Below are 14,403 nucleotides of genomic sequence, written 5' to 3'. Positions count from 1 at the left end.
TAAAATGGAATTCTTGTGAAGATGAAAAAGGATAATGTATTTAAAGCATCCAATGCTGGGGATTTATCTATTTGCTTGTTTGCTTATTATTTATTTATGCTTCTAAATACTTCACTTAATTGTAGATGATGTGTTCCACTTATTTAAATTCTTTTTTTTTCCACAAAGCACCTGTAAATATTGCACTTTTACTATTAGCCGGAGTTGTATTAGAAACATCTAACCTAACTGACTGTGTACCCACTGGATGCTAAAAATGTCCTGGTCCTGTTTTGGAGTAAGTTTGGCTCATAAAAAGAGGCAAGCAGTGCAATTTTTTTTCTTAAAAATACATTTTTTCTTTATGCTTTCCTATAAATAGACTCCAGATTAACTTCATTCTATTACAATAATTTGGGGAAATAAATTCTTCAGGAACAGGTAGGAATAGGAATACTTTTAGACAGTAAATTCCTTAGGAATATATCAGCTTAGTTAATTTGCTACTTAACATCCCTGAGGGATCTCTGTATTCAGAGCCCTGGATTGAAGGCTTTGGGCTTGTTTGCTTAAATTTAAGGATCTTTAAGCTGCAACTTGAGCAAGGTATGACAGAGACTATTCCTGTTAAATGGTGAGCATCCTCTCAGCTCTATCATGGGCATCTCTTTCGAGCAGAAATCACCTGGTTATTACAGCTTACATGTGGGATATTTTGTACAATCTGTGACAGTATGCAATATCTCCAAAATACATGTTTGTGGATGGCTTTGACCACTTAATTCTCTTAATTTCCACATCGACCCATGTTTTCTAAGCTATAACATAAGAACTTTAAGCAACAGCATTCCCTAGCAACCCACCCACACTACTGACTTATTTAGATGTGTTCTATGGAATTGTGTGTTGTGTGTGAGTAGCTTTCGTGAGAAGTCCCCCACCCCTTTTCTGTTACCAAGAACAGATATATTTCCCACTGATTAATGGCCTAGTAATTAACAGTTAGCAGCGTGAATTTTGGAAGAAACTATTTACAAATACTGTTTTATTTTTATGCATCCCTGCTCTAACAGACTATTTCAATAAAAAGCACCCCCATGTTTTACCAAAGAGTTATTTTTTAATCTGATCCAATATTATTTTAATTTGTTGCCTGATCATTTATGTTTTTGAAATTAAGAATTTATATACATGTCCTGATTACCAGAATTCTTTTTCAGAGCAAAGTGTAATAATATAAACAAACTGATCAAGATGGAACGCCGTAGCTATCCTAATAATGTTAGGTGCTATTCATATGTTTTTATTAATCCCCATGCCAACCTTGCAAGCATATCTTCTACCTCATGGAAGAAGAAATATGGCTTGGAGAGTATAACTTGCTCAAGTCATACAGTCGGTCACCAGCAACACTGGGATTCTCACCCTGTCACAATTCCAATTCCAAAGCCCATTCTTGCTCTTTGCCCTGTGTCTCAGCGCGTGTATGTGATGTATGCAACAGAGTTTCTGGCACAGAAATTATTTGTTGAGAGATGAAGAGTAAGTACTTGATAAAGCCATACAGATGTATATATACTAAATCTCTATATTACATTTTATATTTTTTATATTTTCATAAAAACAAATGCAAGTGGTCAGACCTCACACAGACCCGTCCTGAGGAAGTATTTATCTAGAATATTCACAAAACAAGACGAGTTGCACGGTGGGTTTTTCTGCTGTCCGTTACCCTCTGGCTGAAACAGAGATCGGACTTGGAAGAGAGACCTCAGCTCTTCAGTGGTGGGGTTTTCTAGACTGTCGTGATCACGGGTCCAGCCCTTGTGTTTGCAGCTCTGTGGCCTGCCCCTTCAGCTGCCTCGGTCTGGGGAGTTCTAGCTCTTGCCTGACGCAGTCGCGGGCCGGAGTGTATCTCGGCTGCTACAGCTCGTCCAGTCTGGTAGACAGGCGGCCTGTCACCCCTCAGCACTCCCCCGGCATTATTTGTCTTAAGCACCCGTACTGCAAGGTTTCATGGAACTTTGCAAGGGACCAACACGCAGGAAATGGGTTTGAATAAGTTGCCTCCTACCTTTTATGTATGTCACCGTTATTGTTTGTAGAATTTTATTTCATACGTGTGCACAAAAACTGCCGCTGGTGCCATCGCTCCCTGATATCATCTGTTTAATCCTTCACTGAGTTCAATTCAACTTTTTTTTCTTCTTCTCCTCTGGGGAGAATGTATAAACTTTCAAGGGAAAAAAAAAAAGATTCATGAATGAGAATGGCAAAGATAATGGTTACAGTGCGAAGACAGAATTAGTGTAAGAACTACTTCTGCTTCACACGTTTCCTGCCAACCAAGGCCTGATTTGTTAAGGAGAGAAACGGAGTGGACAGTCACCTCTGTGGCATGGGAAGATGCAGCAGGGAAGCTTCCGTGTTCCTCGAATATTCCCTTTTCTATTGACCACTGTTTGGAAAAATCCTGCACTAAAAGATTGTTCTGTTTAATTAAAGGCTTAAAGTGACAGTTCTCCTGGGAGGGCTTACACTGAGCAACTATCAATCCCTTTTGTGTGAATAAATTTCCGAAGAGTTAATAAGAAAAGGAATTTAGAGGGGGGCCAGTGGCAAGGAGAGCGTCTACAGAGTTCTTGAATAATAGAACAGGATCGGGAGGGTAGCCACTCAATAGGAAAATTAGCTGATGTCATTAAGACCACATCTGTCTCTGCGAAGTTTTTTCCATGCCCAATGCTGCCCTAATTTATGACTTATCAAGTGGCAGTTGCTTATTCTATTTTTTTTTAAAAGATTTTATTTATTTATTTGACAGAGAGAGACACCACGAGAGAGGTAACACAAGCAGGGGGAGTGGGAGAGGGAGAAGCAGGCTCCCCGCCAAGCAGGGAGCCCTATGTGGGGCTCGATCCCAGGACCCTGGGATCATGACCTGAGCCGAAGGCAGACGCTTAACAACTGAGCCACCCAGGCACCCCTGCTTATTCTATTTTTAAGGTTTACATATATCCAACATCTAGATAATTGAAAATTCAGTTAGACACTCAATATATTCAAGTTTCTGGAAATAAATGACTAATCAACTACTCTTCTTTCAACCTTCTTTCCAGATGAAAAGAATCATAATCCTAAATGAAATTCCAGGATCACCAGAGCATTTTAGTTTAATCTACTTAACAAAAGAATAAACATGGAAATGATAAAATGAATAATTTTTCTCTAAACTGAATATTATGGATAAAATTATGGAGCCATTTCATTCAACTAAGATTACATATGATTTTAGTTCTACTGTATACCCCAGGGGACTATAAAGGCAGCATTTGAATTTATTTATATTCTATTGCTTTTCATTCAGCAGAGTCAATAACAAAAAATGATAGGGAGGTGGCATATATTGTGCTTTGAACAACTTGTTGCCTTTTCTTGGGCTACCTTCTATACATATTTTTAAAGACACAAGTGTATTATTTGCTTGGATGTAACAAAATCCAATCATAATTACCTGGTAGAACCAGGAGCAATCTTGACCTGTCTCAGGAAATCCAAGAACGAGGAGTGCGGCCAGACCCTGTAAGGGACTGAAACTTAAGTACTGAAACCAAGGCAGTCAAGACAACCCAGAAATCCTCACCTCTCCCTTCCTCTCTTCAGGTCTATGTGGCCCTTTCCTTTTGCTTTCTTCTGGGTTTTACCCTTCTGTAATTGCACAACAAAGCTGCTAGGCAAATATGATTGTCCCAGTCCTAATTTTACATGATTTGCAGAGGCCAGCACCAAAGCCAAATAGAATCTGTTCCAACTTCACATTCTTGAGAAAGTGAATTTGATTGGTTGAACCTGGGTCAAGGTATGACACATTTATAATCACATTTCATCAATATTACTTGAACCATTTTTGGACCATCAAAAAGTTTTCTAGGTACCTATCTTCATCTGTCTAAATATTTTAAAGTACAAAAATATTTGAATTGGTACATGGTGTCACTGCTTGATATTTTATTCCAAGCTACAAGTAGTCATTCTGATAATACTAGGGCCATTGGTATTTGTTCATATTTATAGGTGTATATTGCAGTCTCCTCAAAATAAATAACTACCGCATGGATTTTAAAAGTTATCTTTACATGGCTTATTTGTCATAGCATTCAACCCACAAAATTAAATCTCCGTATTTGAGGGGGGCACCAATTTACTTCATTCTAATATTTTCACTTGATTCCATCAAGTCCCTTCACTGTGGAAAAGGAACATTAAACACACACACACACACACACACAAACCCCAAAAACTAAACAAAAACCTTAACACAAAATTCCTCTCCATAACATAAAATTTAGTCCAGTTATCACCTCTTTGTGAAGTTGTCCCTTATAATGTTCCCTACACAGCCAACCTTGCACAACCAAGATCCTGCTTCCCACTCCCCTAGCACATGAAACATGCCAGAGATTGCAATATTCATGTTTGTAACTGTTTAATTTTTCTGTTTTTTCAATTTAGGCAATCAGCTTTGATAGGGCAGGAATTCTGTCCTGGTCAATTTGTGTCCTCAGTGCCTACTTATCACAGTGGTAAGTACATAGTAGGTATAAGTCAATGATGACTTAGAAATAGCTAAGGGTTGCACAGATGGCTCAAGTATTATGGTGCTCCATGACCAAATGGAGTTTGTTGTGTTCTAAGCTACAGATTTATCCAGAAATGGCTCACTATTTACCTTGGATTTAACCTTTCTTATACAGTTATCTTTTAACATGTTTTGAAGGACTTTTGAAAATAGAGTAATTTTTTTATAGAGAACAGTACAAAGAACACCAGTTTTATAAATGAGAATTGTGTGAAAATTTGTGTAACACCTGTAATATTCACATGTGACATAGATCAATCTATTATCATCTTTGGAGTAAAGGGAAATGAGGAGTTAACTACTTGGTTCCAAAAATATTAGCATAAAATCACATTGTTTTTGACCCAAGCTTCTTATGATAACCTATGTTATATTTTTAGAAATCACCTTATAATTTTCTTAAGTTATAATGACAAGTCAGAATACTTAAATGGAGAGTGAGCATAGAAAAGTGAAGTATAATAGTGTCACATTTTTAAGTCACAAACTTAGCAATTAAATATGTAACAGTCTACTTCAGTTTAACAATTTCTTTCTGCCTTTTCAATATCTTTGTGGTGCCTATCCAGATCTGCAGGCTTTGTCTCCATCTCCCCTATTTTACTCTTTTCTCTGGATGACATTTAGGCACATTGACAACAGACATAATGTTATGTTATCCTTATCTGTTGGCTTCCGGGTCGCTCCAGTTGAGATGTAGATCATCTTGCCTGGTTTCCAGATTTGGTTGCTGTCCTTATTGTATCTTCTGTGAAGTGTCTTAATGTCGTCTTTCTCTGCACAAGAAAATTCTTGGAATGCTGGCCATCTCCTTTTTTTTTAAGATTTTATTTATTTATTTGAGACAGAAAGAGAGCGCACAAGCAAGCACAAGTAGAGAGGAGGGGCAGAGGGAGAGGGAAGAGCAGGCCTGCTGATCAGGGAGCCCGATGCAGGCCTTGATGCAGGGCTCCATGCGGGGCTGGATCCCAGGACCCTGGGATCGTGACCTGAGCCGCAGGCAGACGCTTAACCGACTGAGCCACCCAGACGCCCCTGGCCATCTCCTTCTGTTATCCAAGACAAACACCTCAGTAAATCCTAACAGAAATCCTAGCAAAGATTTCTGATAGTATGATATGAAAGTCTCTGACTTTGGGCTATCAACGACACAACCACTGAGATATCACACAAACACCTCTAGATTTCCTTCACACTTTTCCCAGGCTGTGGAGAATGAAGATATCACCATTTCATGATCTAATCACTTCCTAGCTAAGTTATGCCACCATACTACCCTGTGTTGTCAGGCTTCAAAGAGTTTTGAAATTTTGTAGGTTATAATACAAAAATGAGGACTAAACCCTTGCCTTTAATATAGATATTTCTAACTATCTATCCTGGAATTGTGATCCCAAGGCAGATGGGATTTTTGTATCAAAGGACTACCTTTCACTTTCCCCATGTCTTCCTTTCCACCAAGACCAGAACTCTTTTTGGAAGAGTATTGCTTCGCATTATGCTATGGACTGAATTGTGTCCACCCAAAATTCATCTGTGGAAGCCCTATTCCAATGTGGATGGTATTTGGAGATGAGACCTTTGAAAAGTAATTAGGTTTAGATGAGGTCATGAAAGAGGCCTCAGGATGGGATTAGGGTCCTCATAAAAAGAGGCATCAGAGAGCTTCCTTTCTCTCTTTCTCCACCATGGGAAGACACAGCAAGAAGGTGCTGGCTGAATGCCAGGAAGAAATCACTCACCAGAACCTGATCATGCTGCCACCCTGATCTCTTCCAGCCTCTAGAATCATAAAAGAAACAAATTTTTGTTATTTAAGCCACCCAGTCTGTGGTATTTTATTATGGTAGCCAAAGCTAAGACACATTATATCTTCTTCTTCCTACTGCATGGCTTAATCTTAATAAGGATTGTTGTGGGACCAAATGCAATTTACCAAGAAGGGAACATACACTAGGGGTATTATAAAGTATTATTGCTGTTATGAGTAAAAGAACACAAAGAAGACCTCAAATCCAGACTAAATAATGAGAAATTAAGTATACATTATTTTTCAAACTGTAGGTTACAACCCATTAATGGACTGTGAAAACAATAAAGCAGGTCACAATTAACCTTTCTCTTAATGATTTAGAATAGAACAAAATAAGATAGAAAACATCAGAACATTGCTTTGTGGAAATTTTTATTATTTAGTTGTATGCATGGGCATGTTTGCTTCACGTGTGTATACTGGTTAATAATATAACATACACTTCTTCCTGAGACATGAACTATTACAGCCATACCCAGCATGCTCAAAGAGATGCGGATGTCGGTTATCCTCTCATTCTAAGTCTCCATGGCCTTTAACAAGGACGCACTGGCAACAATGCCTTCTGAAAGGGACAGTCAGTCTTGGAGACCATGTGGGATTCTGCCCTCCCAGTCTGTTCCTTGTACCTCATATACACATTGGATTTATCTCTATCGGATTTCAAAAAATTGATGATGAAGTCCCCGCAACTTTTTTTTTTTTTTTTTAGTTTTTTGGTATTTAATTTATAGATTTCCTTCAATTTTTCCCACCCACTTCCCAGCCTAGTTCTGACCCCTTTAATTTCCATTGTACATGGTTTAACTTCTCTGAGCATCATTTTCTTTATTTGGAAACTACGAGAGTTGGACTTGCTTTTATTTAATGTCCATTCTATCCCTAAAATTCTATATATATTGTTTTGCTTTTATATCAGAGTACTGCATCTATGACAGTGTTTCTCAACCTAGGATTCATGACCAGCCTCTCAGGGTCTGAGGATATATTCTCAAGGGTTGGAAAGCTTTAAAATTTGTTGCCATAAATTTTTTTTGTTTGCTTGTTTTCACAGCCTTGGGAACTCAGACACACTTTTCTGGATGAGTGGCTTATGCAAGGGCTCAGAAACTTCACATTGTTTAGCATAAATTGGAGCACATTGTACTGTACATAGGATACAAAATGAGGCAGGAGCTATAAGCCGAATATATACATAAACAGCCTTGTAACCCAAGTTGAGGATTTTGAACTTTATCCTAAGAGCAATATGTATATGTGTGGAGTGGGGGTGGGTCATGAGGATGTTTATGGTAGAAGACTATAGAGAGGGTTCATTAAAAGGGAGAGATGAAAGGTTTTGTTTTAGAAACACTGCCAAGGGAGAGGGCAGGTGGAAGGTGACAAAATCCTGGTTCTAGTCAGGAAGGCTTTAATGTTAGCAGAGTGAGAAATAGTATTTGCCTGCACTAGGGCATGAATAGAGAGTGGAGAAGTAGAGATGTGGAGAAATCGGAGGAGAGATATATTCTAGACAGATTCATCAGAACTTGATATTGGACTAGATTTGGGGATTAAGGGAGAGGGATGTGGAGGATGACATTGCATCTGGTTTGTGCAGTTGGTAAGGTGATGAAAAGGCCATCTTCTGAGAGCATTAGAAAATAGTGAAGTAGGAGATAGGGAGAAATTAGACAAAATTGTTCATGTGGAAAGTGGGAGAGAAAGCTACCCACACATATCCTAGTACTATAATGCAGGGCAGAGGGCTCATTTGGAACGGGACATTATGGATTTGTCTGTGCTTTCCCCAGTGACATTCAACAGCCAGTAGAGGCTAGGTAGTTATCAATCCAGAAGTTGGGAGAATACAAAAGATAGACATAAGTTAGAGACATTGGAGAGCCACTAAAATGTTGGATAGGTATTTTAAGTACATCAACTTGGGCCTCACAGTACATGTAGGATCAACACCAAAGGGGGAGAATGGACATAGAATTGGACAGAGGGGAATATTGAAATGCAATGCAATTTGCATTTGCAAGGAGGCCTGGCTTTTATACTCCCAATCTGGCATCTGGGCTGCTTCCATGGAGGAAAGTGTGGCTTTGGGTGAGGCAGCTCTTTTCAGCTTAGGACAGTGGTTCTCAAAGTGTAGCTCCCCAGAACATCGGCATGAGCATCACCTTGGTGCTTAGTAAAAGAATATCAGCCCCCACTGCAGACCTACTAAATCAGAAATCTGGAGGCACAGCCTTCCGTGCATTAAACTCTCTCTATGATTCTAATACAAATTAAAGTTTGAGAACCACTGGCTTCAGGAAATTTTGGAGAGAGACTCAGCTGAAAATTGCCAGCCGTCTAGACTCTCAGAAACTGGGGAATAAGTGCATCGCTCCTGAAGGGGAGAACTGTGGGCACCACCCCTGCATCATCAATAGGTGGAGTTGGAAAGACCAGTCGGCAAGCAGCGGCTTCTATTCTGAGTTAGCAATATTGGGGGCAATTTGAGTAGGAAGGACAGAGGAGCCAAATTCAAGAATTTGAAAATGAATTATGAAAATGTACACGGAACCTCCTTTTCCATTTGCCTTTTTCTTTGTCTCGAGTATTCATCTAATCTACACAATTAATTAGGCATTCTTTAATATCAACAGCTCTTCTGAAGTCAACTACATTTATAACAAATACTTATGGATAAGGAGTTTTATGTTGTGATTAATCAATAGAATATCTTACTAGTTCAAAAAGTACAGTAACAACATTTTTTCCTTTATTATGTATAAGCTGGCAAAATAAAAAAAAAAGAGGAGCTTTTGAAAGTAAATCAGGTTATATTATATAGAAGTATGAATCTAAAGCAAATACATCTTTCCTTCGTTGATTAGCATAGAAGTCAAGTTTTTGCTAGAAAACTTAACTTCATTAAGTGCTCGTGAGATTGTGTAAAACTTGCTTTTAAATGCACATTCCATCAATTCTTTTCCAAGGCTGAGCTTCTGCATCTTAAATCCTTGTAACACCAACCTTGACTAGAGAAATATTCATTGCCCACGCACAATTTATTTAATGCACAGAACAGCTTGATCGTTTGGTTCAGCGAAGTCTAGGTGCTATGAAGTTGGGCATCTTGAAATTTTCCCACCCCTCGGGGCTAGTAGTACCTGGAAAAAGGCAATCCATCTTGGAAGGGGATAAAGAGGAGACCTGTCAAGTCCCTTTACCTTGTTTTTAGATTACATGCAAAAGCACTTACTTTTGCAGGAACCAGTAAGGTTTCTGTGCCACTTGAAATAGGATAAATGCTGCCTGGCAAATGGAAACAAATAAAGATATAATGGGTTTAAATAGCCCTGAAGACAGAGATTCAGACTTATAGTTTAGTCACTACCTAAAGATAATTAGTAGCTCCTTAGGTGTAAATCTCTCAGCAGAAGCAATTTGAAACAAGGTAAAATATGGAGCAAGCAACAAACAGGTAGAGTATTACAGTGCAGAAATATGTTCCAGTTTTCATGTGATAGTTGCTTTCTGGTGTGTTTGTTTGTTTTTTTTTTCCTTAAAGATTTTATTTATTTATTTGTTGGAGGGAGAGAGGGGGACGGAGAGAGCGAGCACACAAGCAGGGGGAGCGGCAGGCTCCCCACTGAGCAGGGAGCCCGATGCAGGACTCGATCCCAAGACCCTGGGATCATGACCTGAGCCCAGGCAGACGCTTAACCGACTGAGCCAGCCAGGTGTCTCTGCTTTCTAGTGTTTAGAGGACCAAATCTCCTAACTAGATGCAAGCTCAACCCCCCGAAGTTGGGTGAGCCATTTGTTCTTTGTCAGTGACAAGGTGGTGTTCCTCCTGGCTTTTTATTATTCATCATTTTACTGGTGTAGAGAAGGAGGATGACAGAAGATAATAAGCAACACTGGACAGCGGGTTTGTGGCTGCTTAGAAGGTAAAAAGGAAAGGCGACCTGAGCTTGCGACAGGCATGGATTAGCTGCGGTGATTTGGGATCTCCTAAAGGCACGTGGAGATGGTTATGGAGTTCTGTTATAGGTGAAGGTAAATACCGATTACCTCAATCTAGTTCAGTGAAGTTCTCTCACTATTCCCATTAATCCCTTTTACAAGTGAATTTTTTATTTTTTCATTGAAATTATTTTCTTTGTGTGCCCTATTCATGTTGCCCAAATACATGACTACAAATAGTAATGATACATTTAGCGTGCGTATTTGATGTTAAAGCCAGAGTGTAAGGTCATTTACTTGACTCTTAAATTTATTTCCTTTCTTTTTGATTTTAATGAATGTTTTCTGCTGCTCCCATGAAGACCATGTGTTCAAGAAACTGACTCTAGGGGGGCCTGGGTGACTCACTCGCTTGAGCGTCCAACTCTTGCTCTTGGTTTCGGTTCAGGTCCTTATCTCCAGGTTGTGAGATGGAGCCCTCGTGGGCTCTGAGCTCAGTGCTAAGTCTGCTTGAGATTCTCTGCCAGTCTCCCCGCTCTTGTGCACTCTCTCTCAATCTCAAATAAATTAATTAATTTAAAAAAAAAAGCTGACTGTATTGTTCGGTACAGATGAGGCACGTGGGCTCCCTGGCCATAGTGATTTATTCAGAGATGGATCTGTGATTTAACTGCTCTGATCAGAATGAGTCTCTGGACATTTATTTGGAGGTTGTAGCAGAAATGCTGTCTTTGCTGGATAGGAATGATGGTTGGATAGTATGATTGCTTAGGATCCACTGTCCTCCATCTTGGACTATGAGAGGAGAAGCCTCTAATGAATGAAAGACACACTCAGAAAGAGGAATTGAGACATACAAAATGGATAAAACAAGTCCTAGTAATACCTTTTAAACTGTGGTTCAAGCACTACTTGAAAGACCTTTCAGCCACAAAAACAGTAAGTTACCTTCACTAATTAAGCCTGTGTGAGTTGTGTTTTCTACCATTTGTAAACAAAAGCATTCTGATAAATGTGGTAATCTTCCTTTCTCCAATCCCTAAATCATATATTTAAAAAAAAAGAAGAAGAAGGAGGAGGAGGAGGAGGAGGAGGAAGAAGAAGAACGGGGCACCTGAGTGGTGCAGTCAGTTAAGCATCCAACTCTTGGTTTGGGCTCAGGTTGTGATCTCAGGGTCATAACACTGAGCCCCGCATCGGGCTCCACTCTCAGTGCTGGGTCTGCTTCAGATTCTCTCTCCCTCTCCCCCTGCCCTTCCCTCTTGTGCTCTCTCTCTCTCTAATAAATAAATAAATCTTTAAAAAAAGAAGAAGAAAAAGAAACAGAAAAAGACACGCATACGTAGCAATATTTCTATAGGACCGTAAACTATTTTCTGACGATCCTATATGGAAGTCATGGGTGCCTGCAATACCTTACTTTAATTGCTTATCTCAGAACAACATAGTTGAAGTCATCCATAGCCAACGAGCAATTTGGAGATTGCTTACTTTATTTTCCTTATCTTCATTCACTGCCAGGGAAATAAATGTTATATAATCAAAGTATTATTTAGGAGTCAGGAGGGTTTCTCAACATTAACAAAAATCCTGTTTCATTCAAATATTTTGCTCATGGTAATAAAGAGCATAAGAAAGAGAATGAGAAATCACAGAACAAACAAATTGTTTCTTCTCCTATTCAAAGATTACCTGGAGGTATCTGTTGCCCTTTACTGTATAATTAGAAAGATGCATTACTTGAAGTTAAAATTTCCCGTGAATAAAAAACATGTTTTCATGAATATATTGATCTAAATAACTTAGAGAAAACTCATATGCTTTTATTGCAGGTCAAAACTCACCAGTGAAGCTCCATCATTAAATAACCGAAAACGTCTGTGGTTCTGTTTTGTTTATTTTGTTTTGTTTTTCAATTTGACTGCATAAGTATGTTTTTATAATAGTTGTTGAGTACACATTTTAGTGTCCTTGGTTTTTTGGTTTTTGGCGGGTTTTTTTGTTTTGTTTTGTTTTTAGTATTCAGAACATCAGTAAGACAGCATCTTTAGGGACTTCAAAATGAAGAAACGTTATAGAAGGTTTCCTCTGTATGATACCACTTACTTATTTGTATATTAATTTCTAAAGTATCCGTCAAAAATTGTCAGGCATCGTTTTTACTTTGCATGCAAAGTTTAATAATCTTTTAAATATCTTTCATAACATCCTATTGCCTTCAGGATAAAGTTTGAGCTGTTTAGGGTGACATGTAAATCTCTTCATGATCTGACTTCCGTATCTTCATCTCTTGACATCCTGCTGCATGTAATGGATGTTTTATTCTTGGGCTCTTATAAACTGCCTGTGCTTCAAGGTTCAGCCCAAACATTATCATAGGAGAATCACTCCTCCCCTCTTTCCTTTCCTCTCTTTAAACACAACCCTTCTTTGGAGCTTTGGCCCTTGCTGTCATAATATTCATGGCAATACTATGGTGTGTTGTAATTATTGACTTGGCTATAAGATTACAAGCCTTTTTGAAGGAGCAATTCTGAATTTTACCTTGGCATGCCTAAGACATAAGGATAGTGCTTATATATGAAACTTAAGGGAGTTTACTGAATGGATGAATGAATGGAAATTGAATAGAATCTTGCTCCCAAACCAATTCACATTCCTTGTTACGAATAATAGTAGACCGACATAATAACCCAGTTCTTTACCTCTCCCTGTGTCCATACCTATTATCATATACCTTTGATATGACCCTCACACTGACTCTTAAACTCTGCCCTGTGACTTGCCTTAGGCCAATGGAATGTGGGTACACAAGATGCAAGCAGAGACTGGTGGAGAGGCAAAGGAATTAGAACCACTCAGCAGAAGAATGAATGAGCCCAGCCAAGCCCTGTCAAGCCTATCCTCCATCAGCTGAATCCCAGAGATGCATGACAAATACAGGCTCATTATTATAAGCCACTGAAATTTTGGGTGGTTTATTATGCAATGTTGTCACAATACATAAGTGACATACTTATGATGATTGGCAATCTTAATGAAGCAGTATTGTATCCCTGGCAAAAACAAAGCCATAATTAGTGTTGACCATAGACAGTATGGAGTAATGGTTAAAGTAGCATGCTCTAAAGCCAGACTGCTTGGCCTTAAACTCATTTTTGCACTTACTGATAATTTGACATCGATCAAATTACTGATTCATGCCACACTTGTTTTCTCATCTATAAAATGTGGAAAATAATAGCAAGTACCTCATAAATTTTGTTATGAGTATTAAGTTGTGAATACACGTAAAACACTTAAGACCTGTGCCTAGCATAAGTATTCAAGAAATGCTGTTGTTCTTCTGTGTTAAAAAACAAAAAACAAAAACCCTTGTTGATGAATTTCCTTCTTGTTCTGTCCCTTGATGAGCTGTGTTCTTGGCTATGATGTATGGCTCTGTACATCTGTGGAAAATGATAAAATATTAATGTTTTATCTGTTCAACAACATGGCTCTTTTGAACTCAGAAGTAGGCAAATTCTAAATTGTAAGCCACACTTGACATCTAGAGGAGTGGCAGTGACAGATTTCCTGAGGTAGTCACACAACATATCCTAATAAAATATGGAAAATTAGAAGCTAAGATGGTAAAATGTATTCATGACAAAGCTCGTATCCGAACTCCAAAATCTTAAGCTTGAAACTCTTCTTACCCAAGTTCCCTTCCTTTCAGAGAGCTCAATTCTTCATTGGAAGATCAGCTCTGACAGATCCTTAAGGGTTAAAACACCTACTACATGTGAAAATCCATTTCTGGCTTTTCTCTATGTTCATACACCTCTACCAGGCTCCTCATGAGTTGGTACCCTGCAGTATCTTATGGGGTCAAGTGAACAGAAATGGTATGTGTTTTACCCCTTCACCGGGAGGGCCTTTGGAGAAGGAATGCTTAGTAGTAATAATTGATCAAGCTCCTTAAAGCCTTCTACCAATATGCACAAGGCTCTCTATTACATGGAAAACTCAAGAAGCTGCTGAGGATCAT

The 14,403-nt window shown here is 38.8% G+C and overlaps 1 long non-coding RNA gene across 6 annotated transcripts in view; it reads left to right on the top strand.

Annotated features, from left to right (window-relative positions):
- The window catches only part of LOC118528430 (uncharacterized), a 68,400-nt gene that overhangs the window by 12,153 nt on the left and 41,844 nt on the right, over positions 1-14,403 (top strand). For all 6 annotated transcript variants that reach the window (XR_013443101.1, XR_013443112.1, XR_013443097.1 and 3 more), the window contains one exon: positions 4,492-4,562. This is a non-coding gene — a long non-coding RNA (uncharacterized LOC118528430). The remainder of the gene's footprint in view (positions 1-4,491; positions 4,563-14,403) is intronic.

This window comes from Halichoerus grypus, chromosome 1, assembly GCF_964656455.1.
Source record: "Halichoerus grypus chromosome 1, mHalGry1.hap1.1, whole genome shotgun sequence".
Taxonomy (NCBI): Eukaryota; Metazoa; Chordata; class Mammalia; order Carnivora; family Phocidae; genus Halichoerus; species Halichoerus grypus.
Note: the sequence above shows the minus strand (reverse complement) of the source record. Positions and strands in the feature narration are given on the sequence as shown.